The following is a 27,899-nucleotide window of genomic DNA, read 5'->3' as shown; positions in this document are numbered from 1 at the left end:
TGGAAACACCGGCAGATAATCTGTCTGTTGTGGGTGCTTCACTCCTGGTGCAAAACATGTGTTGATGGGGAACCTTCCTATTGAGTTCAAATGAAAAAACACACTAGGCTGGTAGTGATAATTTCAGGGGGACAAACACCATGGGGTTCCACCGAAAAAGCCACTACCAGCACTAGGCCAAGACACACTGATGACACTACAGCAGGGAAACTTGCTGCGTGGATTCACTTTACCATATACCAACTAACCCTAGCCCATTCACCGTGGCCTGAAATCCCTAGGATAACTGGCTACTACGACCTTGAAAATAAGACGGATGAGCTGTCACTCACAGGCTATTATTGACACAGAAATAGAAACAATCCATACAGTATAAGGAGGGTTCTATCAAAGTCAAATCATTATCCCCAAACTGGGGATCCTCCCTGACTCCAAGGCCAGCAGTCCCCACCAAGGATCTTCAACAACTATGACCCAAAACTCACCTGAATGCCAAAATGTCGGTCGCAGAGCTTTGTAAGAACTTGATTAACCCCACTTATTATGTACACTTTGTTCCCCAATCTAATCCAGGACTCATTTTGTTTAACATGAGAGACATATTCTTAAAAATGTATCCTGCTTCACTGATGTATTCAGAGACCTCCTGTACTCCTGTGTCGTAGTCTACCTGGATGACGTTTTAATCTTCTCTTCCTTCCTCACCACCCAGCAGCAACAGGTGAAGGAGGTGCTCAAGTGACTACAAGCCAACCAACTATGCAGTAAATTAGATAAAAGAGGATTTTTATACTTACCGTAAAATCTATTTCACTAAACACAGTTGGTGGACACTGCAGACCATGGGGTATAGAGGGCTCTGTGGAGTAGAGGCACTACAAACTTGTCTAGCCTGCTCCCTCTCCTCTATGCCTCAACTCCGGCCGGAAATACTCAGTTTATTGAACTAACCAAGCCGCAAGAGTGGGCGAAACTCAACCAACAGAACACACCACAAAACTGTTAGACACAACAAAAGAGTGGGAGCGCAGTGTCCCCCAACTGTGTTTAAAGAAACAGATTTTACGGTAAGTACAAAAATCTTCTTTTCTCCAGCATAAAGAGTTGAGGGACACTGCGGACCATGGGGACGTTCCAAAGCTGCCCCGATGGGTGGAAATGCTCAGACAGAGCAGCACGTAAAACTTTACAACCAAAACTTGTGTCTTTAGAAGCAAAGACATGAAAACGGTAAAATTTAGTGAATGTGTGGACGGAAGACAAAGAAGCAGCCCAGCACACCTGCTCAACCGAGGCCCCGTCCCGCACCGCCCAAGAAGCACTAACCAACCTAGTGGAAAGGTCAGTAAGACCCCCTGGAACCGACGCACCAGCAGAGACATAAGCCCGACGAATGGTTGCCATTATCCATCAAGAGACCGTTTGTTTAGTGGCTGGGCAGCCACTCTTCAGTACATCATACACCAGAAGGCTGTCAGATATAAGCCACCGCAGTGACTATGTCTGACTGTATCTTGACAGGCCGAAACCTCAAGATCTCCTGGGCCTAAGTTAGCACAGATGGCTCTCAGATCTAATAGATTTATGGGTAGAAAAGCTTCCTCTTGGGACCAGGTGCCCTGAAAGTGAAGATGCAGAGCCACCGCCTCCCAGCCTGAGAGACTGGTGTCTGTTGTTACCACCGTCCAGTCCCACGACACCAAGTTGCATTCCTGAATCAGATTTCCTGACCGAAGTAACCACAATAGAGAACGACGCGCCTCCGTTGATAAGCAAAGGGACTGCCCCTCCAATTGAGGATTCAATCTCGACCATTTTGCCAGGATCTCCAGTTGAAATTTTCGAGAACGGATCCGAACAGATGGAACAGGACATCATGCAACCCATCAGTTTTATGCACTGCAGAACTGAAGCACGGTTCCGAGAGAACAAGGATTTTACCTGGACTTAAAGTGTCCGAACTTTGTCCGGAGGCAAAAACACCCCGTGAGCCTTGGTGTCGAACATGAGGCCCAGAAACACCATCCACTGTGTAGGAATCGCGTTGGCTTTCTCTATATTGATAATCCAACCGTGCTCCTGTAGGGATTGTCTGGTCAATTGCAGATGAGAGCTAAGTTGAGCCGCCGAATCTGCTTTGAGTGAGAGATCGTCCAGTTAGGGAATGATCACCATCCCCCGTAACCTCAACTGGGCGGCTATGATGGCCATCCCATTTGTGAACACCCGGGGAGCTGTTGCCAGTCCAAAGGGGAGAGCCCGGAACTGGAAGCGTTCATGGCCCACTGCGAAACAGGTTGTGATGGCCTTGTCAGATAGGTACATGCAGATATCCTTGATGTCCAAGACTGCCAGGAATTCGTCCTTTACCATGGAATTTATAATTGAACGTATATACTCGAAATCTCTGAATATTGAGCTCTTTCAACTTCAGAATGGGTCTGCACTCTGAGCCACATTTGCTCCTCTTGTTTCAGCTGTGCCATCTTCCACTTAGAATGTAAGCTCTCTAATGAGCAAGGTCCTTCATACCCTTTGTTTTCATATCTGCATTTATTTTGTCTACCTTGTATGTCCCTGTTTTATGTATGTATTATTTTCCCTACTGTACAGTGCTGCTGAGTATTGAGGCGCCTTACAAATCTACGATAATAATAATAATAATAATAATAATAATAATAATGGGTCGGAAGGACTGATCTGGTTCTTGAATCAGAAAAAGGTGAGAGTAATAGCCCAGTCCCCTCTCTTGGTGTGGAACTGGAACCATCACCCCTGAATCCACCAAAGACTGGATGGCTGATTTTAGAGCCTCCCATCTGACTGGATCCTGTGGGAGAGGAGTGTTGAGGAAATGTCTGGGAGACGGACCCGTCAGATCCAGAATGTATGCCCTGAAGACCACTCCTCTTGCCCATGCATCTGCAGTGGAACAGACCTACCAGTTGTGAAACTCCAACAAATGAGCCCCCACCACTGCACTCACTGTCTGACAAGTAGATGAGTCATGCAGACGACTTGTCTGGTTGTTTGGATGCTGGCCTGTCGATGCCTGTCTGCCCCGCTGGCTCGTTCCTCTAGGTGTCGAGGAATGACCCCTGGCTGAAGCAGCTCCTGAATTCCCCCCATACTGAAAGGAACTAAAATTCTGTTTGCCTTTAGCATTTTGCGAGCCCGCCGGGAGAAAGGAACTCTTATCTCCCGTGGCTTGGGCAAAAAATGAGCTTGACTAAACAAAACTGAACTGTCAAAGGGCAAATCTTCCAAGGTTCGCATGGATTCAGCATCTGCCATCCAAGATTTTGGCCAAAGAGCCCGTCTACCTGCTATGGCCAGAGAGGAAGTACGAGACAACCCCTGCCCAGCATCTAAGACTGAAACCCCCAGGAATTCAGCAGCCTCTTTAATATGGTCTGCCAAGGGAGCCAGTTCAGCCCTGGCAGTGCCAGACTGAATGCAATCACTTAAAGCCGTGGTCCATGCCTCAACTGCTTTGACTACCCAGGCTGCCATAACTGGGCACAGGGTTACACCGGAGGCCAAATAAATGGATTTGTGAATGCCTTTGCATTTCCTGTCAGAGATATTCTTTAAGCTAGCTGAACTAGGCAAAGGGATAATAGTAGATTTAGCCAAATGAGCATCCACACTAGGATGCATCTCCTAAGAACCCATTTCCACATCCAGAAAAAGATAATACATTCAATACCGTTTAGGCATCTGAAACACTGCATCCGGTTTTTGTCCTCACCCCAAATCTCCAAAAGTTGGGGAGATGGGGGAAACAAATACAGTCCTTTTCTTTGTTCTCTTGAACAGAGAAGTCTGTGCCGGTGTCAGGTCATCATCAGAAATCACCTTTCTCTCCGCTAAAATGAGGTCCTCAATTTCCTGAAATGTCCTCAAACTCTGACGCGCCACAAATTATCCTCTCCTCTTCTAAGGAGAGGTCTACATTAAAGTCACCCAGATCCTGGGTGAGAGGGGTGGGGGGGGCAAGAATTTACGCTGTCTGCCCACACTTGGGGAAGATTGACACTATGGACAACCCCTGGACTGATCTCTACATATTTTGCATCCATAAAGGATCGGCAGATACACCTGAAACCCCAGCCAGCGACAGAGATGCCTGACCCAAGGGAAGGGCATCTGATGATTGTGCACCCAAAAAAGAGGAAGTAAGTGTATCCGCACTTACCAACCACAAACGTGATAATCTTTTTAAAGTTTCTGCAATGGACCGCACCAGTTCCTTGGCCCATGCTGGTTCCGCCAGGTCTGTCACCTCCTCAGAAGAACGCTGACCTGGGTCCACAGACTCACAAGCCATGCACAGGCCCACCGGGTCTGTCCGTTCACCAGCCATCTTAGACTGACACCTGGAGCAGATGAAATACATCACAGACACGGCTTTTCACTTAGAACCAGTCCCTCTTTCTGACATTATGAAAACGGAAAAGGACAACAAATAAGAGAGACACACCGTAGAGCAATATTTTTTATATATATACACACACACACACATAGAGAAAGAGAGGGGGCGATAGATAGATCTCTCCCTCATATATATATATATATATATATATATATATATATAATCTCTAACAGTATATAATTTCCCACTAACATTCTCAATCTAGGGATAAAGCCCACTCTATATACTACGACCTGTATATCAGAATGGGAGGATAGAGGGAGAAGAGCCTGACTTAGATGCAGAGTGTAAAGTAATACAACAGCACAATCACACAGTCAGAATATCACAGATATGACCCAGAGACATCTAACTGTTCTCCCTCCTCAGGGACACTGTAACACAGTGCAGAAAATAGCGCTGAAACTGCAGAGTCCGGGAAATATAGTGGGAGGAACCGCACCTCCCCTTCCTCAGCCCGCCTCTGAGGAATATGGCTGCCCATACCTATAGTATAAACTGGTGAGGACTGTGCTCTGGTGACAGCTCCTCACCACAAAAATGTCCCTATACTTTAACAGCTCCATCACTGTCTGTCCAGCCGAGGTATAGCCAAATAAACATGTAGGGCAAAAACTGCATCAGCTGCATCGCCCCTACATATGGGAGACCGGTAAACAGCAGCCGTGACCCCCAGGGCGGTCCCCAGGCCTCTCCGGTGGTGGGTGACCCTTTTCATGGGGGTCCACATCCTGACAGGGGGGCAGCAGTAAAGCGCCAGCAGTCGCTCTCCCTGTCTGCGTCCGTGGCATTCACAGACTGAACGCAGCAACTATTGAAAATAATGCAGGCAAAAAAATATTATTTAAATATTAACTAAATTAGCTACCTACTTCAAAGGGCACTGCTGAAAAAAGAGGATTTTTACTCACCGTAAAATCAATTTCTCTTACTACACTGGGGGACACTGCGACATTGGGGTATAGTAGGTGGGACTGGAGTTTAGGCACTTATAAAACTTGTTTGTTTCCCTGACTCCTCCCCCACTATGCCCCTCCTCTGTAGCTGAGACTTCAGTTTTGTATAACCAAGCCAGGAAGAGAGGAAAAACAATTTAGAAAGTAACACCAAGGACAGCACTACTTTCAGAGCAAGGGAGGGTGCGCAGTGTCCCCCAGTGTAGTAAGAGAAATTGATTTTACGGTGAGTAAAAATCGTCTTTTCTCTGTCCTACCACAGGGGGACACTGCGACATTGGGGAGCTACCAAAGCTCTCTCTAAGGGCGGGAATGCTCTGGAACGGCTGTGCGCAATATTTTGTGCCCAAAAACCTTCATTAGTGGATGCAAAGGCATCCAACAAAGAAACAATATGCAGCAGAAACAGACGCTGCCACGCTGTACAACTGCACCATTGAATGACGCTGTTGTGCCGTCCAAGAAGCTGCAACCCCCCTGGAGAGTGCACTCTAAAAGTCACTGGAACCTGCAGAGGGGTACAGACAGAATGGTGGTCGTAAGGCAGTGGCAAGAGACCACCTGGACCCTACCCCCCACGCTCTTTAGCGCTAGAGAGACTAAAGGGGCATTAAATTCCTGAACAGGAACTGTGCGAACAAGAGCACAAACTACCTCCCGCCAGAGAAACGTTACACAAAAAGAAGAGGCACGAGAATGATATACCGCAATCCCTGTGCAAGTGGGATGCAGTCACCAACCGTCAGAACCAATAATGCCTCGTGCAACGCGCCACTAATTTTCTGGGAAATAAAATGAGGGAGAGCCATACACACTCTCGCCCCGGATCCCCTACGAGATGTGATATCCAAGGGAGCACCAATACACTGAGCTAACAACTCAATCCACTCAGTGATATCCAAGGGAGCACCATATACACTGAGCTGACAGTTTAACTAACTCAGCGATATCTGAGGGAGCACTCATACAGAAAGCTAACAACTTAAGCCCTTCATATATATACAAGGGAGCACTCATACCATGAGCTAACAGCTTAAATAATCCAGAGAGTCACCGGAGGCCAAAGCAAGTCACCCACTTTCCCTGGTAACTGGCTGCTTGCTAAGGCATTCAGCCTTCAATAGTAATACGTCGGAGTAACTTGGCCCATAGTATGGCACAAGGCACACCCCTCCGACAATACACAGGTCGACCCCTACCCTGCAATTAGGGTACGGGTATTCTAAAAAGTGCTACAGATATGCAACAGCCCTGCATTATGAGACCGAATGTCTACAGATTTTCTGACCCCCTGACAAGAAGGACAACTGACCCACTCAAGAATCATTGTGGCTAAGCACCACCCGAAAGGTAAACCAGTGGATCAGGGCAGAAGGATGCTATGCACGTCCAAAACAAGGAAGACAGCTCCCCCTGATGAGAATCTCCCTGTGGAGACATGGGAGATGTCCCGAGTGAGGAGTGCCAATGATACAACTAGAACCTTGGTATCATATTTTGCAAAAAAGAAACTCATGTTACTGAAAGGAAATTCTGCCAGGAGCATTCTGGAACTGTGTAGAAGAGAGATGAGCGTGTTCTTCGGTAAGAAGATACTGAGTGATCCAGACTAGAAGATGAGGCATAAGCCAACGCTTCTGGTGTGGTAGAATGAGCGAAGACCTGGGTAGGTCCAAAGTGACCACCTGCTAACTCAATAATGCAGCCCTGCTGCTTGCTGAGAGGCTGCAAGTATAATATGCTGGCAGAAAACGTCTAGCTGTTAGCTAAGCGGCGGTTGGAATAAATAACTTCCACCTTCGGGGAATGTCCCCAGACCTATGGGTGTTTACCTGACTGTCACTGTACATGAACTATAAGCACCCTTGTAAGGCTAAGCCTGACTCGGAATGTGGCACCTTGACCTCAGATCAACTGAGAGGATGAACGGATTGAACACGTAAACGTCATGGCCTGGTATCGCTGACATAAAAAAGGAAGCACACCTACCGCCAGAAGCCTTTGGATACTCTTTTGTAATAGTGCAAACTGAGAGCTCCGTTATTGGAAAGTAGTCCTGTGAGCATGTGGCTAACTGATGTTATCATAGCTGGATGGCTTTATGAATACCAGCTATGACCCTGCTGGGTGAATACAAACCACTCCATTAACCCTTAATGTGAATAAAGGCTAGAGAACTTTTTCTAGATAAAACCCTTTACCAGCTCCTGCTGTGTGTAGAACTTCTTCTGTCAGCTCCCGCCGGGGATAGCAGAATAAGAGAACTGAAAAACCACAGGGTTGTCACCAGCAGGGATTACTTCCCTTGTATTCACTCTAGCGGGAGAGGGAGGGGAGATGAAAATTAGGCCAGTCTATTACTGTTTACCTGGTTTTTGTCAAAAAACAGACACCAAGGCCTAGATTTACTAAGCTGCGGGTTTGAAAAAGTGGGGATGTTGCCTATAGCAACCAATCAGATTCTAGCTTTCATTTATTTAGTACCTTTTGCAAAATGACAGATAGAATCTGATTGGTTGCTATAGGCAACATACCCACTTTTTCAAACCCGCAGCTTAGTAAATCTAGCCCCAAGTCTAATATATGAGGAGATATACCAGATTGAGATAGACATCCTCTGGTGAGGAATGAACTACATCCTTATTCTGATTGTGACAACAGCGAAAGATAAAATTCTGCCCATCTGTGTAAGATGGTGAACAACAGCATCTTTGTCCGGATGGATTTCTACCTGAATAGCGGAATGCCGCTTCTGTGGTAGAGGACAGATATAAGCTGTGTGGGGGCTTAACCAGCACAGTGTAAACGTGTGTAGAAGCATGAAAAAGGGTATACTCACGTACCATTTCGGACTCTAAAATCACCTTAATGTGTTCGGCCACCAGAAGCGACAGTGATTTAGGCCAGACCTGTTCCTGCAAAACTGCTGACACCGAAATGGGAAAATGGGAGCACCCTGTTTGTAGACCCTAGCTCCGCAGTCTGTGCCGAGGGCATTCGGGCTAGGCTGTTGAAAGGATAATTTAGAAATTACATTTCTCACATATATAATGCCGCTCAGCCCTCCCAGTGGGTCTGTCTGAACACATAAGGCAATGGTAGGCAAGGTGACAGGAAATAAGTTTGTATAACAATTATTTTGGACATATATATATATATATATATAGTAGTATCTGCCAACCAGCGAGTATTTTACTCCTGGAAGAGTCACCTATTGTAGACTGATACAATAGCAAGAAAGGAGACACAGAATAAATCTGTTCTGTCCTTTTAACTGGTAATATATATGTGCTCCTAGGGGAACTGAACCCACAAGACTATGTTATCAGAACAGTGTATATATCAGTTGAGCCACAGCTCCTGATGTACACATACATATATACATTGACGCACACATATACACATTGCCATACAGACCTACCAGCCTTCCACGGGATAACACTGTATATTATTTTTGTGCCACATAAATAATGTAGAGCATATGGAACAGCGTGATTATTACCCCTGAGGTAATTCCTGAGACATACCGCATATTTTAAAAACTGTATAAAAGTAAACCACCCACAGTACTTGGGTAACACAGGCTAATCGTAGCAAAAGGAATTTTATATATATATGGACTCCCCTTACTAGACTTATGGAAAATGTCAATAAACAGTCACCATACGGATTATTATATGTACCCATATCAATATATATCTGCCTGAAAAGCAAAATATGTCACAGGAGGATAGGAAATTACCAATTTTGTATAATCGGTAATCCTATGATATATACATCAGTCACAGGACCCTGAAACAATAGTCCTGACTGTGCGTTAAACAGCCTGAAAATCGTTTAAAAATACAATTAAAAACGATACTACAATACCAGGTGGAGAGAGGCAGAGTAGGGAACAGCATGCACTGTGATGTGTGCCAAGATGTCCGCCATCCGCGCCAGGAAGCTGATGGGGAGAGGAGGAAATCAACTCTCCAGATCCTCCCTTAACATGGCCGCCTCTAATGTCGCCGATCAGCCTATATTTTAAATATGGCTGTAGGCTGTGAAAGTGAGAACCGCCGCGATTCAGTGCCCAGGGTGCGTGCGGTCACACTGACAACTGCATCGCCTCCTAAGAGAGCGATCGTTGTCCTTCTCCCCCGCAGCTCGTTATCTAGGGGCGGAGGAGGGGGGGAGGCTGCCGGCAAGTCGGGCAAGCGGAGAGGAGAGGCTGATACAGCTTCACTCCCGTCCGCCTTTTCTAAATGTGGCCGATATATTAAAAATATCCTGTGCCCCAAATAAGGCTGCCCCAAAGGCAGACTTCAGAATATGGCCCCTTTGCTTGTTTCTAGGGGCAGACTGCCGGCAGAGGTGCGAGGGAAGCGAGCTAAAGTGCTGCTTACCTGCGCTGGGACTCAGAGTGAAGAAAGCCACCCGGACTATTCACTCCTCTGGGTCTTTGCATCGAGTCCCACGCTGCACCTGAAAGGAAAATAAAAAAAAAACATGAAACCTAGTACTAAACCAAGTATAGGCAAAAGCCTATACAGAAGTGACCTATCTTCATAAGGCACTTACCTCAACTGAAGTCTCAGCTACAGAGGAGGGGCATAGTGGGGGAGGAGTCAGGGGAACAAACATGTTTTATAAGTGCCTAAACTCCAGTCCCACCTACTATACCCCAATGTAACGCAGTGTCCCCCAGTGGTAGGACAGGGAAAACTGAGTATTTCCGGACGGAGGAGGGACACAGAGTGGAGGGAGCAGGCTAGCCAAGTTTGTAGTGCCTTGTATCCACAGTGCCCTCTATACCCCATGGTCCACAGTGTCCCCCAACTGTTAGTGCTAGAGAAATGTCAGTTTGAGCAGACCTCTCTACCTTTCCTCAGATACATAATTTTGGGCACGGGGCTGGAAATCCATCATCATCCCCATTTATTTATATAGCGTCACCGATTCCGCAGCGCTGTACAGAGAACTCACTCACATCAGTCCCTGCCCCATTGGAGCTTAGTCTAAATTCCCTAACATACACACAGACAGAGAGAGACTAGGGTCAATTTTGATAGCAGCCAATTAACCTATCAATATGGTTTTTGGAGTGTGGGAGGAAACCGGAGCACCCGGAGGAAACCCATGCAAACACAGGGAGAACATACAAACGCCACATGGGCGGGAATTTAACTCATGACCCCAGTGCTGTGAGGCAGAAGTGCTAACCACTGAGCCACAGTGTTGGAAATGGATCTGGTAGAATCTAGGCCATCAAAGATTGACCACTGCCCATTGGCCTCCGCACCACTCATTAATACCTGGGGGTTTCAAACTACTACCTGCAGCTCATAAGAAATTACTTCACGGTGGTAGCCCCAATAACGGTCCTCCACAGGAAAGACAGCAATCATAAACAATGGCTGCCAGAAGCTGTGCAGGCCTTCAATAACCTGGAGGCCTTCACGTCAGCCACACTCCTCAAACAGCCTGACACCTCTCAACACTTCATGCTGCAGGTGGACGTCTCCGCCATCGGCACAGGTCTATTTATAACCTGGGGCTTGCCTCTCTGACAGTGCGGGAAAGTGACACTGACTTCAGCATTCCCACACTGTCAGTGACGCAAGCCCCAGGTTATAAACAAACCTGCCGGCTGTTAGAATTTCATTATGAGGTGGGATGTTTATTTTATTCAGAAGCAGTTCCGGCGTCTCTGGAAGTTTGTTTTTTTGCCAAGCATGTTCCAAATGGATTCCGGATGGATTATTTTGGGGGTCCAAGCACGTTCCGGATGGATTATTTTGGGGATCCAAGCACGTTCCGGATGGATTATTTTGGGGATCCAAGCACGTTCCGGATTAATTATTTTGGGGATCCAAGCACGTTCCGGATGGATTATTTTGGGGATCCAAGCACGTTCCGGATGGATTATTTTGGGGATTCAAGCACGTTCCGGATGGATTATTTTAGGGGTTAAGCATGTTCCGGATGGATTATTTTGGTGGTCCAAGCACGTCCCGGGTGGTTTATTTTGGGGATTGTAAAGCGCTACAGAATTTGCTGGCGCTATATAGATAAATGTTGATGATGATCAAGCTGTCAGCCAAGATTTTTTTTTTTGTGAACACACTTATTTTTTTTTATTTACTCTTTTTACTAAGGCATTTTGCATTAAAAGCTTAGACGATTGGATCGTACAGAAGAAAGAAAAACAGAGTTGGTAAGTATGAATGTCTTTGTTTATTTTCTAATATAATTTTCTGGTTTGAACGAGGGGTCTCTTTTATTTACATTTTGCATTGGTGGTGGTGTGGTGTAACCTGGTGGGATCTATATGTGGTGTGGTGTACACTGGTGGGATCTATAGGTGGTGTGGTGTAACCCGGTGGGATCTGTAGGTGGTGTGGTGTACCCTGGTGGGATCTATAGGTGGTGTGGTGTAACCTGATGGGATCTATAGGTGGTGTGGTGTAACCTGATGGGATCTATAGGTGGTGTGGTGTAACCTGATGGGATCTATAGGTGGTGTGGTGTAACCTGGTGGGATCTATAGATGGTGTGGTGTGACCTGATGGGATCTATAGGTGGTGTGGTGTAACCTGGTGGGATCTATAGGTGGTGTTGTATGTGTTTGTCACTTACTTTAGAGCGATGATGTTGTTGGGAGATGTTCCTTTTGTTTGGTACTTTGTCTTCCTGTTCTTAGTTCGGTGGATGGTCCCGGAAAGGATAATATTTGGTGTTTCTTCAGATGAAGTGGATACTTGGTGATATTCCTTTTGTTGGGTATTGGTGCACTTGTTCTGTGGATAAGTCCTGAAGAATTTTGTCCTGTTGAAGAAACAGATGTTAGATGAGTCACAGAATGGGGGCGGTGTTTTGGATCCTCCTTAAAAAAGATGGAAGTGGTGGTAATTATTTCTCTATGTTACAAGAGCAGTTGAGGATCAGATGTGTTGTGCAGATATGGTAGATAATGGGAGCTATCTAACCAGTGGGAAAAACAATAAAATGGTGATGGTACTATTAAAATAATTCTATTGTTTTCAAATAAGCATTGCATTGGCGATTGTATTGTGTTTCCAATGCACAAAGTGATTTATTTTAGCAGATGTAAATAGTCAACAGTTCAATACATTATTGTATTATGATACATACTGCTGCGCTTTGCATGCGCTTCGCTGCGCTTCCACGGGTCCCAGTGAACAGTATATCTGTTTGGAATACTGTGGTCAGAGTAGACTGCCTACTGGGAGCGCAGCTATGGATATATATACATTCAGTGTTACAGAGAGAACAATAGAGATGACGTGGCTTGCTTCTATAGGTCCAGACTTTGGGTGGTTCCAGGGTAAACAGGTCATAGGCTAGTTCAAACTAAAGAATCCAAAGGTGGGGGTGATCTCTCCAGAGGATGGGCTCCTTTCTTCCCGCCTGACTCTCCAGTTACAATTAGTCTATTAGCATTTTATGGTCAGTATCATATTAAAGGTTTATACCCTAACATCAATAACTAGAGTATGCAATGTGCGATCTCTTCGCCGAATGCACCGGACAGCTGCTGATGTAAAGGGGATTAATATGATATCAGACATGACACATTTCCTTTAACCTGAACCTTAAATAACACTGAGGTGTACATATAATCATAGCATATAAACTAATAATAAACTAAATACTATCTGCTCATAAATTACTGTGTAACGGACCCAATATGAATATGAATTATATAAATAACTAAATGTTGTAATGCGAGTGTGTACGTGCGTATTTTACCATGCGATCGCCGTATGCCACGTGTAGCGTGGCATACTGAGTGCAATCGGCCAATAAAACAATATTAACCAATATACTTTCGTTCATCCAATTATACGACTTCGACAGTTCCACCCTTTGATAGTATAATAAACTATCACCTTAAAGATGTTATATGCAGGATCTCAGTACCACGTTTCATTGCTATGTAATGCAAGTCCCCCTTTGTGTATGACCACGCTGTTTGTAGATCTAAACAAGTTATCATAAGAGAGAGTCTTAATCCTCAAAACGATTTCTTCCTTTACTATAGACCGTACACTTCTGGAGCTTGGAGATACCCTTTTGTATGCCCTTCAAGGATGCAATAAAACACTTAATACATTATTTGGAAAGGTACAAGGTACAACAGAACATGTATCAGTTATACAGAATACTCTACTGCAGTTCTTCAAGTTTAACAGGTTCATCTGTCCAACGCATGTCATTAAGCTCGGAATACATTTAAACACTTCATGTTCATCAATAGCATCATCCTATGTCTATCAATAATGCCATATACAATCTCCTTCAGCTTGCGTTAATATACACACATCTAATAATGTCACCAGTTCTTTTCATCAACACTTGTGGGCGGGCTATTGTCTGTTCGTTCTTCCCAGTCTCCCAATACTCAGGTTTCTTTGTGCGTGAAATAGTGATCGGTTTGTAAAATATTGGGAGACTCCAGACTACGGGACCTAGGTGTTGTACTTTTCCTCTAGTGACCTCCCACCCATAATTCGGGTACCTCAAGAATATTTAGTGGAAAGAGAATTAGTCCTACTTGATATAATCACTGAGGCAAGTGAGAGCACGCCCACCACTTTGTTTGGTCTAAAACCTTACCCTCCCAAGAATGATAATCATTCTCAAGGATGCCTGCTCAAGTCCGAATATTACTGGACTGGCATCGCTGGGTGTATCTCTTTTTAACTATGGGGTCACAGTACTTACGGACGTAATGCTACTCAGACAATAGCCCCTCAAACTTTCTCCAAGGTTTTCAAATTTTCCTTTACCCCTGAATTGAATAGAGTAATTGGCTGGACTGATTATGCTACTAACTTCTCCTTCATCCCCAATTCCTCAACATCCATACCTGAACCAGCCTCTGTCACCTGCCAATAATTAAAATAATTGACCGTCCCGAGAAGAATTACTGTTCCACAACTTACTCTCCCGATCCAACATCCTGACAGTGTGACTTTTCAGGAAACAGTGTTTTGGACGTTGTCGGTTGTTGTCTCACCATTTACCTTCCCTCTCAAGGTCTAAACTAGTCTCTCAGTTACAATCTCATCTCAAGAGGTGTCAAGAACATCTCAAAAATCGACAGTTAAGAGGCTGCCCAGGAGTGATCTTTGGTAGCGGGGAAGGACTAGTGGCCGAAGCTATCAGTCACTTCAATCAAGTTCCAACTCTTATTCTATTCAATTCGTTCTACCTAGTACCGTTACTTTATGTTCACACTGGTTTGCGGCTAATCGAAAGTATGTGATTTGTTACCACTACTCATACATTATACATCTATTATCAATAACATGAATACCCCTATCATCTATTATAACTCTAGGGCTATCCCATTGAATAACAAAAGCTTTGAGTATAACACAGTAATACATTAGACACATTTCAATACACCTTTACCCAGACATATTTCATTGGTACACCACTGTATACTTGAGGATCCTGCATGGTGGTAATTGGATGACGTGTATTTGTTTTACCTGGAGGAAAACCCATCAGCAGGAGGGATATGGGATGGCTCTATTGGTCTAACTTGTCCATCTTTCCAGAGTCCGCCAGACTCCTCACCACATCTCTTCACCTTCCAGACAGTTTATTCCTCAGGTAACACAAATCTTTATATATTAACCAATATGTGTATGTGTGTGTGTGTACATTTTAAAACTAAAACAATTCAACGAAAAACAAAACAAAACATAGATTTGTTAGCTGTCACATAAAACCCTGCTGTCTATTTGACAGCTATGTTCGCCCTGGTGTGACAGCCATGTATGGTCGTGTGTGTAAGTGTGGACTTTACTAGCAGCTACTTCAGTTGGTAACTGCGTCACTGTATAAAGTCTTCTATGTAGTGTCCTAATCATGTGCTGGTATTGCTATAAAAAGATTTTTTCAGTCAACTCAACATCGCCCCCTAGACTAGAAAATGCTGAAGACCAATGTATATCAATCGATTTTCCTTCTGCCAACTCACATGCCATTCTCAGTACCTCACATTCAGCTGCTTGGCTAAGTGAGAAAGACAAAGGGGTCTATTTCTATAACACCTTCTTCAAATATAACAGTACTCAATACATGTCTGTCTAACAGTAAAAAATATAAAACAAGAAAAATAAGATTTTTACTCACCGTAAAATCCATTTCTCTGACTCCATTGGGGGGCACTGTGAGACATTGGGGTATAGTAGGTGGTCTGGGAGTTTAGGCACTTATAAACTTGTTAGTCTGTCACACTCCTCCCCTTCTAAACCCCTCCTCTCCAGCTCAGACCTCAGTCTTGTATACCCAAGCTAGGAAGAAAGGAGAAGCAATACAGAAAATAGCACCAAAACCAGCACTACTTTCAGAGCAAGGGAGGGTGCGCAGTGCCCCCCAATGGAGTCAGAGAAATGGATTTTACGGTGAGTAAAAATCTTATTTTCTCTTCCCTGCCATTGGGGGGCACTGCGAAACATTGGGGATATACCAAAGCTTCCTCAAGGGTGGGAATGCTCTGGAACGGCTATACGCCACAACTTGCGGGCAAAGCCCATATTAGCGGAGGCCAAACCATGCCGCCAAGAAACTCTGTAGAAGATGTAGGCGTTGCCATCCTGTACAAGAGTTCTACTGAAGCACTTTGACATGTCGTCCAAGAAAACACCAACCCTCTTGGCGAGGTGGATGTAAAGTCACCAGAACTGGATAAAATAGCGTCCGAAAGGACGAAGAGAACCCTTAGTCTCACGACTAGAGACTCTGCAGTCAGTACGGCCCAGAGGAGCACAAAACACATCCAGCCAACGAAGAGCGTAACACGCAGAGGAGGAAGAATAACCTAATGCTTGACCCCAAGCTTCTGAGGCGCGTATAATGCTGATACGTTCCCTGAACCAATATTGGCCGGAGTGACGCACCTCTCTCCCCTACAGGAAAAGAAGAATGTGGGAGTGCATTGCACACTACCTCCTCTGGACCCCTGGGACCAGGTGATAGGCAAGTGACCTATCATGGGATAAACATATCTTCCCCTAGTTAGCAAGACAAAAGTGGGCACAACTAGTGCTCTGATCCCCCAGACTAGATTTCATGGTTTAACCTTAACCGGCAGATGCCCGTCCAAGAAAGACTTGAAGATCCTGTAAACCGGTGCTGAAATAGAAGTAGAGTACTGGGGGCAGCACCCTGCGGGAAACTAGACAGATATCAGAGCTAGGTTGTGAAAGACAGAGACCTAGAAAGTCAGCATTGAGACGTGTGAAACTGCAGGACTCACACCAAACTCTTTCCTGTTTCCAGACCTAGGAAACCAGATGAGGAAATTGTCTTACCGCTCTATCCAAGGTACTAAGCAGCTCCCTGCAAAGACCTCTGGCCCTAAGGTTAGAGTCTTCCAACGCCACCAGCTAGCCGATATAAAGAGTGACAGAAGGAGGTCCTCGACCGTTCAGATCTGACCACCGAGGTAGGCGGAAGGGAGGTGTCGCCACCAGCTGCCAATGTTCGAGAACCATACCCTGCAAGGTAAATGAAGGGCCGCAGTATAGCAGGAAGGCGCACTATGTTTGAGACTCCTTAGCCCCCGTGGGGACCTGGGAAGTGGGAGCGACAGGTACACCAGATGGAAGCTTTAGGGGGTATTCTGGCATCGGAGAATTCCGCTTAAGGGTCTTTAGATTATGAACAGTAACAGGGTGACCTGATAACTAAGTATGGACGCCCCGGTGGAAAAATCCAAAGTGCTCCCAATACTCCACCTGTAGGGCAACGGACGTTACTGTGGAGACCGTTCGTCTTTGTTAATTGCCTGCCTGCTGAGATTCTCGGCTTCCCCTCTTTTTATGTCGGGATAATGGACAAATGAGTGGGAACTTGACCCGTTGCTCAGGTTATAACCTGGTTGTCTGTTCCACTGCTCTCGAGCCACGAGTTCCCCTGTGATACTCTAGCAATGCAACAGGCATGGCCTATCTGACAGATTGTTTAGGGGGCTTCCTGATTAGGACCCGATGGACCTGGCATCACATCCTGTGAACCCTGAGCCTCCGATTGAATAACAGTCTTCTTGGGAGGACCCACAAGACCCTGAAACTCTAAGGATTCTATTAATCCACCTCCAGTAACAGACTAGAGCCTGTTCGGATCGGAGTTCAGGAGCTGACGGACGATTGACCTTACTCTTGACTGTGTGGCCAACCACTGAGAGTTCGACACGTAAGTTTGGACAGCGTGATGAACTGTGAGTCCAATAACCGGTGAACCAGGTTCTATCCGGGGAAGCTCCCTCTAGGAATGTCGAGAGATGAGTATGCAACCATCTTTACCCTGAAAGTTGGTACCCTGTATACCAGGAGCCTAATGCCACTGAGAAGAGAGGACCTCTTTCCGCATCAGGGGTATCCTATTCCTGCGCTGAAGTGGGGGGCCCTTTCCTGCGGTAGGGGGACCCTGTGTGACCCAGAATATAAGCTGAGGTGTAATACACGTATCTGCTGTGGCAAATTGGGTGTTTAACAATGTAGTCTTTGCACCCGCACGTGTGCTTCCCGGAACCGGATGGAGGTTTATCTGTGTGAGAGAGAGAGATGACGGAGCCCTCGGAAAGTGTCTGTCCAGGCAGGGTACCATCGTGACTTGCCGGGTGCAGCGTAGCCCTGGCCTGACTGCCCTAGCCTTGGCATCTTACAAGGTGCAATGTGCGGAATGAAAAGGGCAGGGGCCTGAGCCAGGAATGAAATTACTGTTCCGCCAAAGCGAAAGAGACACCGGTGCCTTCTTCCTAACTGGTACATGTAAGAAGGCCTACATGATGTATACTGATGTCCGGAACTCCTTTTGTACACTGCTTGCCATGACTGTGCGCAGTGACTATCTCCGAAACAAGAGAATGCAGACTGCCTGTTGCAGGACTGCCAGTTTCCAGGAAGAAAAATTATCCCTTTGTGGATCGGGAAGAGGTTGGAATAACTACACCAACCTCCAGGAATACCACCAGGTATATAGGCTTCTTCCCTAACTGCACCTGAGCAGGTACCATATGCTCCTATGGGAGCCAGGAAGAGACTACAATGCTGGGACACTCCGACCCCGGGAAAGAAGATGAATGAGGGGTTTAAGGCCGCCCTTGACGTGCCTAGTGGAGCTGACGGGAAGAAATGTACTCTTACTGTCAGAGGCCCCCTTTAGACTGCACTGTAATACTGGCAAAGTGAGCAGCTCCGTTCTTGGAACGTACTCCAGTATACCTCTGGCTAACTGCTCTGGCCATGGCTGAATGGCGTATTTCCAAACTTAGCTATGACCCTGTAGGGTGTAAAACATACCGGTAGCCGTCAGTTAAGTTGAGTGGAGGCTATGTTACACCCTTAGTAAGGGACAAACCTACCATGGGCGTCTGCCCTGCGTAGGGATAGCAGAATAGGTGAATATACGAGTCACAAGGGTTGTTAATGCCACGTGTTACTTTCCATCTAATTTCCAGGGAGGAAAATTATATGAAGATATTGTGGCCTGTGTAATAATTGTTTATTTGGCTCTCAGCCAAAAGATCATACCCCGAGCCCAGCCTCTGAGGAGGTGCGGATGGGCCCTCCAACTCAAATTTCACCAGTTAAAGTGTGTTTGATGCTTAAGCTGATTATATACATCCTGAGAATGGAGGCTACATTTTCAGAGTTCATGTTTTTGAGCTCTGAAAATCAAAATTATGCTCACCTGTGAGGTGGTGAGCAGATGTCCATGTTTGTGTGGAATTAAATCGGGACACATGGGCCTTCTGGCTGGGAAGACGTGCCTGCGACAGATATGATCTGTGTATACTGAGTGTGGGTAAAGGTGTGCGAAAAGGGGGGGGGGGGGGGGGTTCACGTACCTTTTCAGACCCTAACGTCACTCTAGTGCGTTCGATCACTGATACTGTTAGTGATCTTTGCTTAGACTGCCTTCTCCAGAGTTGCCGACACCGCAGTGGGAGCACCTCGTTCACAGGCCTTACTCTCGGTGCAGCTTGCGATACTATCTGGGCTAAGCTGCTGAAAATGTAACAATATATCTGGCACAGATATTATGCAGATTAGACGTACCAGTGAGACAGTCTGAAACATAAGACAATGTAAGTCAGGCATGTCCAACCTGCGGCCCTCCAGTTGTTGTGAAACTACAAGTCCCAGCATGCCCTTCCAGCTATCAACAGTTTGTCTACTGGCAAAGCAGGCTGGGGCTTGTAGTTTCATAACACCTGGAGGGCCGCAGGTTGGACAGCCCTGATGTAAGATAAGTGTCACAGAATAAAACTGAACCTCGTCATTCTGGCACATATATATATTATATATATATATATATATATATATATATATATATATATATATATATACAAACATACAATGGAGTACAGATGAACCCGAGTGTGGCCTGCTGCTGGAGGTGTCCCCTTTTGGCCATAATACCTTGGTAAGGCCTGAGCAACAGAATAAAATTGTTATCTTTCCTCTGGGCACATATATATTTTAAACATTGCAATATGGCCCCATTCGCTGGTGTCTTTATATGAAATAAATGTATATATTATTCTTGTGACACCTTATATAATGGAATGCAAACATACCAGAAGGTCTCTGACCCCTGGGGGTCCCCTCCTTTTTAGGCATAATGGCATGGCAGAGAAAAATGCATAATATAAATATCCATGTTTTATATATATACATAATCACAGTATAGTAGGAATTTACCAAGACTATATACTAGGTAATCCTCACAATAGCCACTAATCTCCAGTGTTCTGAAATAAATTATCTGTAGACCTGTGAAATGGGCAATTCCCATTTACACTTGGTACAGGTAAAGTATAACACAGCAGAACCAGAGGGTCCTTTGCTTGTTTTTGTTCCCTTTTCAGCCATAGCCTAAAATTAGCAGATAAATAAAATAAGTCTCTGTCTCTCTTATAGTAGTTTGCTGGCTGAAGCAATAGGAAATTACAGAGTCTGCATACAAGGTATTCATTCCTATAACACCACTCTCCCCAACACCGTGTTTTACAGCGCTGTTTGTGAAAAAGATAAACACATTAGGCCATTCTCAATCTATTAACCATCACTTTCAATAGGATTAGTAGCAACGATACAAACAATACCAGCTGAGGAGAGGTCGAGTCGGGCAGCAGCGTGTCTCCGATTCCAATATGGCCGCCGAGTGCGCCATGAAATTCGTAAGGAGTAGAGGGGAAGTTCCTCCCTCAATTCCTCCTGTTCCCGTTGCTTCCACCGCCTATTGCCCGTAGCAATATGGCCGGCGCTGTGTGCCTGCAACACGCTAATTGTAATGGTGCCCAGGGCGTGTGTGCGGCTTCTACAGGCGTCCCGCCTCCTATTGAGTGCAGAAGCTGCTGTGTCCACCCGCTGCTCGTTTAAAGGAGGGAGACGCTGGGTGGACCTGCCGGCAAGAGGGGAGAATACGAGGAGCATTACAGCCTCCTACCGTCCGTTCTAAAGGCCTTCTGCGGTTGCTGTCGGCGGCCATAAGGTCAGCGCTGCTTTTAAAGCTGCCACTGTTGTCCCCCTTACAAACAATAGCTATGGCAGACCCTTAATAAAAAATCTGACCCCTCTTTGCTCATTTCTAGGGGATTGCCGGCAGAGGTGCTAGTTAAGTGAGCCCAGGGCTTCTCTTACCTGCGCTGGGACCCAGAGTGAGCAGAGCTGTGTCCTACTCACTCTACTGGGTCTTTGGTTCGAGTCCCGCGCTGCACCTGAAAGGGAGTTAAAATAAAAACATGAAAAATCTAAAGACTAATACAAGTATAGGCAGGAGCCTATACCGAAGTGACCTATCTCCTAGGCACTTACAAAATACTGAGGTCTGAGCTGGAGAGGAGGGGTTTAGTAGGGGAGGAGTGTGACAGACCAACAAGTTTATAAGTGCCTAAACTCCCAGACCACCTACTATACCCCAATGTCTCGCAGTGCCCCCCAATGGCAGGGAAGAGAAATTCTACATTTTCTAGGGTTTCACATTATGTTGTATCTTGTGGCAAAAATCCTACTCCAGTGTTCTACACAGAGATGCATATCTGTATGCCTAACCTACAGCAATCTCCTATCCACCCTTTGTGCATACATCATATAAAGGCACATTTTTGTACAGGAGGCACAAAACACACAAAAAAAAAAAAAACAGATATGCAATCTATAAAAACATGACTCGTATTTCCACACACAAAAAAACCCAAAAAACTTTCTGCTTAAAATTAGCAGCTTCAATACACATAACACCAAACCCCTGACTGTTTCTGTAACTCATGTCAATCTAGTGTGTGTATCCCTGAATTTGTCTTATGTAAAAAAAAATATGTTTTAGCCCCATTAATGAGACTATGTCTATGTCTTTTCGTATCTATACAAGAGCAGAGAGAGAGAAAGAGAGAAAAAAAAGATAGAAAGGTACTAGCATAGATGTAAAGAATGAGAAATAAGAAAGCCATGAATAATAGGAATACAAAGCTTTGAATACAAGGGTTTGAAAACAAACATACATGCAGAAAGGGAGATTTTACAACACAAATGACAGCTGGATTGGACTCTATGGGAAAATGGCTGTATTCATTCCACTAATCCCCTTAGCTATTTGCTAAACTATGACCCCTCCCCATACTTGACTAGGGGGTCTTACGTCAACCGTGCAATTCAGTGTCGTCCGTCATTTGTTCATTAAGAACTCTGTATCACATTGACTACATACCTTTTCAACGGACTTTCTGACTTATGACAGAGAAATGTAAAAATTAACTCTTGATGACTCATCTGAGATACATAAAACGATATTTTGGAGCAAAGTATGCACATACTTCATTTTTGGATAATGATTCTCAGCCAAACAAATTATCATGAGTCACTGCAGCCTAAAACAAAGAGTGTTCCAATAATCCATTGTTAATTAGTCTTTCAAGAGTAATCTTTCTATTTCTTTATCCCACCCTTTTAAACACTAAGTCTATATTTCTTCTGTGTACCCTTATATGTGAGAGGAAAACAAGATAGTTATCTTAAAACAACAAGCAAAACAAACATTTCCATTCTTTTCCATCGGCCAGCGATCAGAAAAGCAAGCATGTAACAACATAAAACAAACAAGCAAAATCAACAAAGATTACCTTTTAAATCAGTTTTTTTTTTCTAAAAGTGCACACTAATACTTACCACAGTTTTAACCTTTACCTTGCCTGGTTGTAGGACTACAGATATAACCTGATCTTTTTTTAGTTGACTATGGTTATCCCTCAAACATTTACTGTTGTGAGGTGTGCAGATGCCTGTTGGAAAACCTCTGTGGGTGTCTATGTAATTCCCCCTTAGGTGGCCCAAGTCTATTTGTTTCTGCTCTTGTCATTGTACAGCCCCTTGCTTGATGTCCTGTTTTATGGCATCTAAAACACTTCCTCAACTCATGTTGTTTCTGTTATTTAAACCAGGGGTCATTATACTGTGGTCTTGTGTGCAGTCAGTCCCTCTGGTGCTGGGTTACTTACCATCATTAGCCTATCACTCTGTGCTTTTTCCTTTTTACATATATTTTTATCATGTCCTATAACTGACTCCTTGAGAACACTTACAGTAATTCCTCTCCAGTGTGGTAATGAGGTTTGCACCCTTCTTTTCAAGCTTTCCCTGAGGCCATCCATTAGAACTGAAACAGCAACCTCCCTGTAGTGTACATTATCCTTTATGTCTGAAACCCCAGTATATTTGGCCATTGCTACTAGAGCCCTGCAAAAATATGCTGTTGCTTTTTCACTGTCCTTTTGTTTGATAGTAAAAATTTTACTCCAGTCCACTATCACTGGAAAATACATAGCCAACTGTGTGATTATATGTCTAATATTGTCCTGATTATCATCCTCGGTTAAGGATTCATCCTCCTCTAACATACAATCCTTAATGAACTTTTGTATATCAATATCGAGAGGAAGACAGGCTCTAAGCACCCTTCGCCACTCTTTATTAGTAGGCTCATGTGCATTACCTAAATGTCTAATAAATTTCTGACTCTTGGCCAAATCTTTTTTAGGATCAGGGAAATCAGACATAATTAAAAATATTTCAGACCTAGTCCATGGATCATGTTTTAAGGGAACTTCACCATCCTTGTCCACCTTCCCATTGGGAACTGCTGTTGTGCGGACAGGATGTAAGTCTACAAAATCACTATGTTCTGAACTAGTTGCTGGGATTGCTGTTGCAGTACAATGGATGTACCCCCTTGTGATAACTTTTACATTATTCTCACCACTTTCAGCCGTTGCCCCTGCTGATGGGATCGTTCCTTTTCTTTGTCCTGAAACATTACTTTTAACATTATTTAAAACAACATACAAGTTACTAGTTACAGTTTTCACATTTTTGGTATTGGCTGTACTTTCCACCCCCACACGAATTTGTCAGGGGCGTGCTTGCGCTCAGTTCTCCACGCTTTGCAATGCACACTTCAGGAACGCTCATTTCCGGTACGCTGATTTCCGCTGTGCACGCACTTTTCGCCACACTTACTTCCGCTGTGCCTTCGCTGCTCTTCCACGTGTTACCTTCCATTTGCCACAACTTTAAACAATCATCATGTTTATTTCTCACTTCCGTTGACTTAATCAACCACACTTTATCTTTTACGTTATTTAGTACCTCTGCATTAAAACTACCTATTGTTGGGAAAGGCCTAACACAATCTTTGGTCATCTCGACCACTGTGTCGCAATAAGCCGCCGCGTATGCACCATATTTCTTACACATACGAAACCTTGCTGAATCACTAAGGCCTTCCTTAGGCAGTACATTGGCCATCTCTAGCGTATGCTTAGCACCCATGTTGAAGATTACCTTCTATGCGGAACACAGATACACCGCAATGCTCTGTTCCTTCCAGCAAACAATTTCAACCCTGTTGCTATAAACACTCTAGAGATCTCTAATGCCCGGTGGACGTATTTCCACTAGCCGCGTCCACTCGCTCTTTTCTCGCACCAGGCGAGGACCCCATACACAGAAATATCACTGTAGGCCCCAAGGGTAGCAGCTCCTCTATACCCCCGGTTCTACTACAAAATCTGTTGAGTTTATTATCGCTGGAAGCTCAAAGTCGATACAATCAACCTGCCTTCCCAGTATAATTCCTCCTAGCTGCTCTCCCAATTCACACTCACGGTTGTAGTGCTGTTAGATCGCACCGCCCACTTATACTAGTTATCAGTAAACCTTGCGATCTATTGGTAGCGCTTTGCGAAAACCCCCCTTTGTTTTTCGCATTCGGTATACCTGCCCTGTATACTGTCCTTCAGTTGGGCAACCTGCCTCGTCAGACAGCAACTGAGCACAATCAACAATAAAACAGTATATCTACGTTACGAAATCACACACTATACACCTTTTCTGCGCAGAAAATCAAAAGTTCCCAACAATAGTAATAATGTTTAAGAGGCTTTCACAAGTAATTATACTATACACATATAATAACTATCAAAACGATTGTTTAACCACGTGGCAAATCTACCGGAAGTTCACATACGCTAAGCAGGAAGTACACATACGCTAAGCAATACAATATATTAAAACGCAATATGACAGAAAAAGAAACAGTTTTCTCTTTTGTCCCTAGATTCTAGTTAGCGCACCTTCAGATTATGCAAAACGGACATTTGGTTTCTCATCACAGAATGAACAACAGGTTTTGAACACATTGCGTTCTTTCCCGTATGTGACGCATCTTCCACCCTTTGGTGAGGAACCGAATTCCGTCAGCGTTGCATACCGTCCGGCAACGTAACCTCCAACTCAGAGCCCCCAAATTATTAAAGTAATTCTATCGTTTTCAAATAAGCATTGCATAGGCGATTGTATTGTGTTTCCAACGCACAAAGTGATTTATTTTAGCAGATGTAAATAGTCAACAGTTCAATACATTATTATATTATGATACAGTACAGTACAGCCAATACCAAAAGATACATACATACCTCTGCGCTTTGCATGCGCTTCGCTGCGCTTCCACGGGTCCCAGTGACCCCCACCTTTGAATATTTTAGTTTGAACTAGCCTATGATCTGCAACCTCCTAGACCTTCCTGAAACCTGGACCAATAGAAGCAAGCCACACCATCTGCATTGTTTTACTGTATTTCTGTCTGCATATAAGCAGGAGCTTTTCATCTAGTGGACAGTCATCTTGACCACAGACTTCAGACCTGAATGACTGTTCACTGGATCCAGAGCGCTTGCGATAAGTAACGGCTGTACTTATTATTATTTCGCCTGAATTATTCTGCTACTTTTTGAGAATAAATATTTGTGCGTTGGAACCACAAATCAAGATTCGACAATCGTTATTGTATAGCGACAAAACGTGTTTAACAGGGTGGTTGGGTAGGAGGTGATAGTAGGGGGATGTGGGGGTAGAAGGAGGGGGATGGGAGCTAGCCTCCAGCACTAGACAAGTTATGTGTTAGTGACACTTGGTGAGGGGGTGGTTGGGTAGGAGGTGATAGTAGGGGGATGTGAGGTAATGGGGGTAGAAGGAGGGGGATGGGGGCTAGTCTCCAGCACTAGACAAGCTATGTGTTAGTGATACTTGGTGAGGGGGTGGTTGGGTAGGAGGTGATAGTAGGGGGATGTGAGGTAATGGGGGTAGAATGAGGGGGATGGGGGCTAGTCTCCAGCACTAGACAAGCTATGTGTTAGTGGCACTTGGTGAGGGGTGGTTGGGTAGGAGGTGATAGTAGGGGGATGTGGGGTAATAGGGGTAGAAGGAGGGGGATGGGGGCTAGTCATGGTGTGTGAGCCCCTGTGGTGTATGGGGTGTAGCTGGTCTGGGTATTAAGTCTCTCACAGCTCTGCCATTATAATAACCAGCTCTGCTATTACTAACAGCCTTCTGCTGACTGCAGCACGGAGCACAATGAGGATTAGGTAGCAGCTGATGTGAGAGCTCAGCCGTATGTATGAAGTCCTGATCGCGGGGAGGCTGCACATAAATATGGGGTAACTCTATGGGGTAATTCTGGAAAGATATGTAATATAACACAAATGGACAGAGAATTAGTCAGACCTTATATGGGAAAAACTGCACCTTACTGATACATAATTGCTCACGGCCCACTAGCAGTTAGAAAGACAGTAAAAAACACTGAAGATACAACATATGGAGACTATATATAAAGGCACCAGATGGGTGAAATGACTGACAATACTTCATCTCTGATAATAGGAGAGCGGAGCAGACCATCTCTATCCATACAGAGATGAAGGGAAGATCTCTATGTCAGTGTGTTGTTAGGTACAGACCATCTCTATCTATACAGAGATGAGGGGAGGGTCTCTATGTCAGTGTGTTGTTGGGTACAGACCATCTCTATCCATACAGAGATGAAGGGAAGGTCTCTATGTCAGTCTGTTGTTAGGTACAGACCATCTCTATCCATACAGAGATGAAGGGAAGGTCTCTATGTCAGTGTGTTGTTGGGTACAGACCATCTCTATCCATACAGAGATGAAGGGAAGGTCTCTATGTCAGTGTGTTGTTGGGTACAGACCATCTCTATCCATACAGAGATGAAGGGAAGGTCTCTATGTCAGTGTGTTGTTGGGAACAGACCATTTCAAGCCATACAGAGATGAAGGGAAGGTCTCTATGTCAGTGTGTTGTTGGGAACAGACCATTTCTATCCATACAGAGATGAAGGAAAGGTCTCTATGTCAGTGTGTTGTTGGGTGCAGACCATTTCTATCCATACAGAGATGAAGGGAAGGTCTCTATGTCAGTGTGTTGTTAGGTACAGACCATTTCTATCCATACAGAGATGAGGGGAAGGTCTCTATGTCAGTGTGTTGTTAGGTACAGACCATTTCTATCCAGTTTCTATCCATTTCTACCCGGCTTGTCAGTTAACCCTTCTCCTGCTGAATCCCTGGCTTATCTGCATCAACTGATCTACTGTGTACCGACCCGGCTTGTCAGTTAACCCTTCTCCTGCTGAATCACTGGCTTATCTGCATCAACTGATCTACTGTGTACCGACCCGGCTTGTCAATTAACCCTTCTCCTGCTGAATCCCTGGCTTATCTACATCAAATGATCTACTGTGTACCGACCCGGCTTGTCAATTAACCCTTCTCCTGCTGAGTCCCTGGCTTATCTGCATCAACTGATCTACTGTGTACCGACCCGGCTTGTCAATTAACCCTTCTCCTGCTGAATCCCTGGCTTATCTGCACCAACTGATCTACTGTGTACCGACCCGGCTTGTCAATTAACCCTTCTCCTGCTGACTCCCTGGCTTATCTGCACCAACTGATCTACTGTGTACCGACCCGGCTTGTCAGTTAACCCTTCTGCTAAATCCCTGGCTTATCTGCACCAACTGCATATAAAACATTATTTTATATGCCATTATTTTGTTTTTCCTGATTGTACATTTACAAGTAACTACTTTTTACCTGTTATTATTCTACTATTTATATGCCTTTATCT

General features: G+C 44.8%; 3 protein-coding genes across 3 annotated transcripts in view; 1 reads left to right on the top strand and 2 right to left on the bottom strand.

Annotated features, from left to right (window-relative positions):
- Nucleotides 1-27,899, bottom strand: part of LOC142151019 (uncharacterized) — a 570,528-nt gene that overhangs the window by 122,892 nt on the left and 419,737 nt on the right. The gene's annotated exons all lie outside the window — the stretch shown is intronic.
- The window catches only part of LOC142150997 (gastrula zinc finger protein XlCGF66.1-like), a 378,789-nt gene that overhangs the window by 160,563 nt on the left and 190,327 nt on the right, over nt 1-27,899 (top strand). The window lies entirely within an intron of this gene.
- LOC142149620 (uncharacterized) overlaps nt 1-27,899 on the bottom strand; it is a 63,205-nt gene that overhangs the window by 29,120 nt on the left and 6,186 nt on the right. The window contains exon 2 of the mRNA XM_075204943.1: nt 12,013-12,201. The gene's annotated coding sequence lies outside the window, so the exon portion shown is untranslated. The remainder of the gene's footprint in view (nt 1-12,012; nt 12,202-27,899) is intronic.

Source organism: Mixophyes fleayi, chromosome 4, assembly GCF_038048845.1.
Source record: "Mixophyes fleayi isolate aMixFle1 chromosome 4, aMixFle1.hap1, whole genome shotgun sequence".
NCBI lineage: Eukaryota > Metazoa > Chordata > Amphibia > Anura > Limnodynastidae > Mixophyes > Mixophyes fleayi.
Note: the sequence above shows the minus strand (reverse complement) of the source record. Positions and strands in the feature narration are given on the sequence as shown.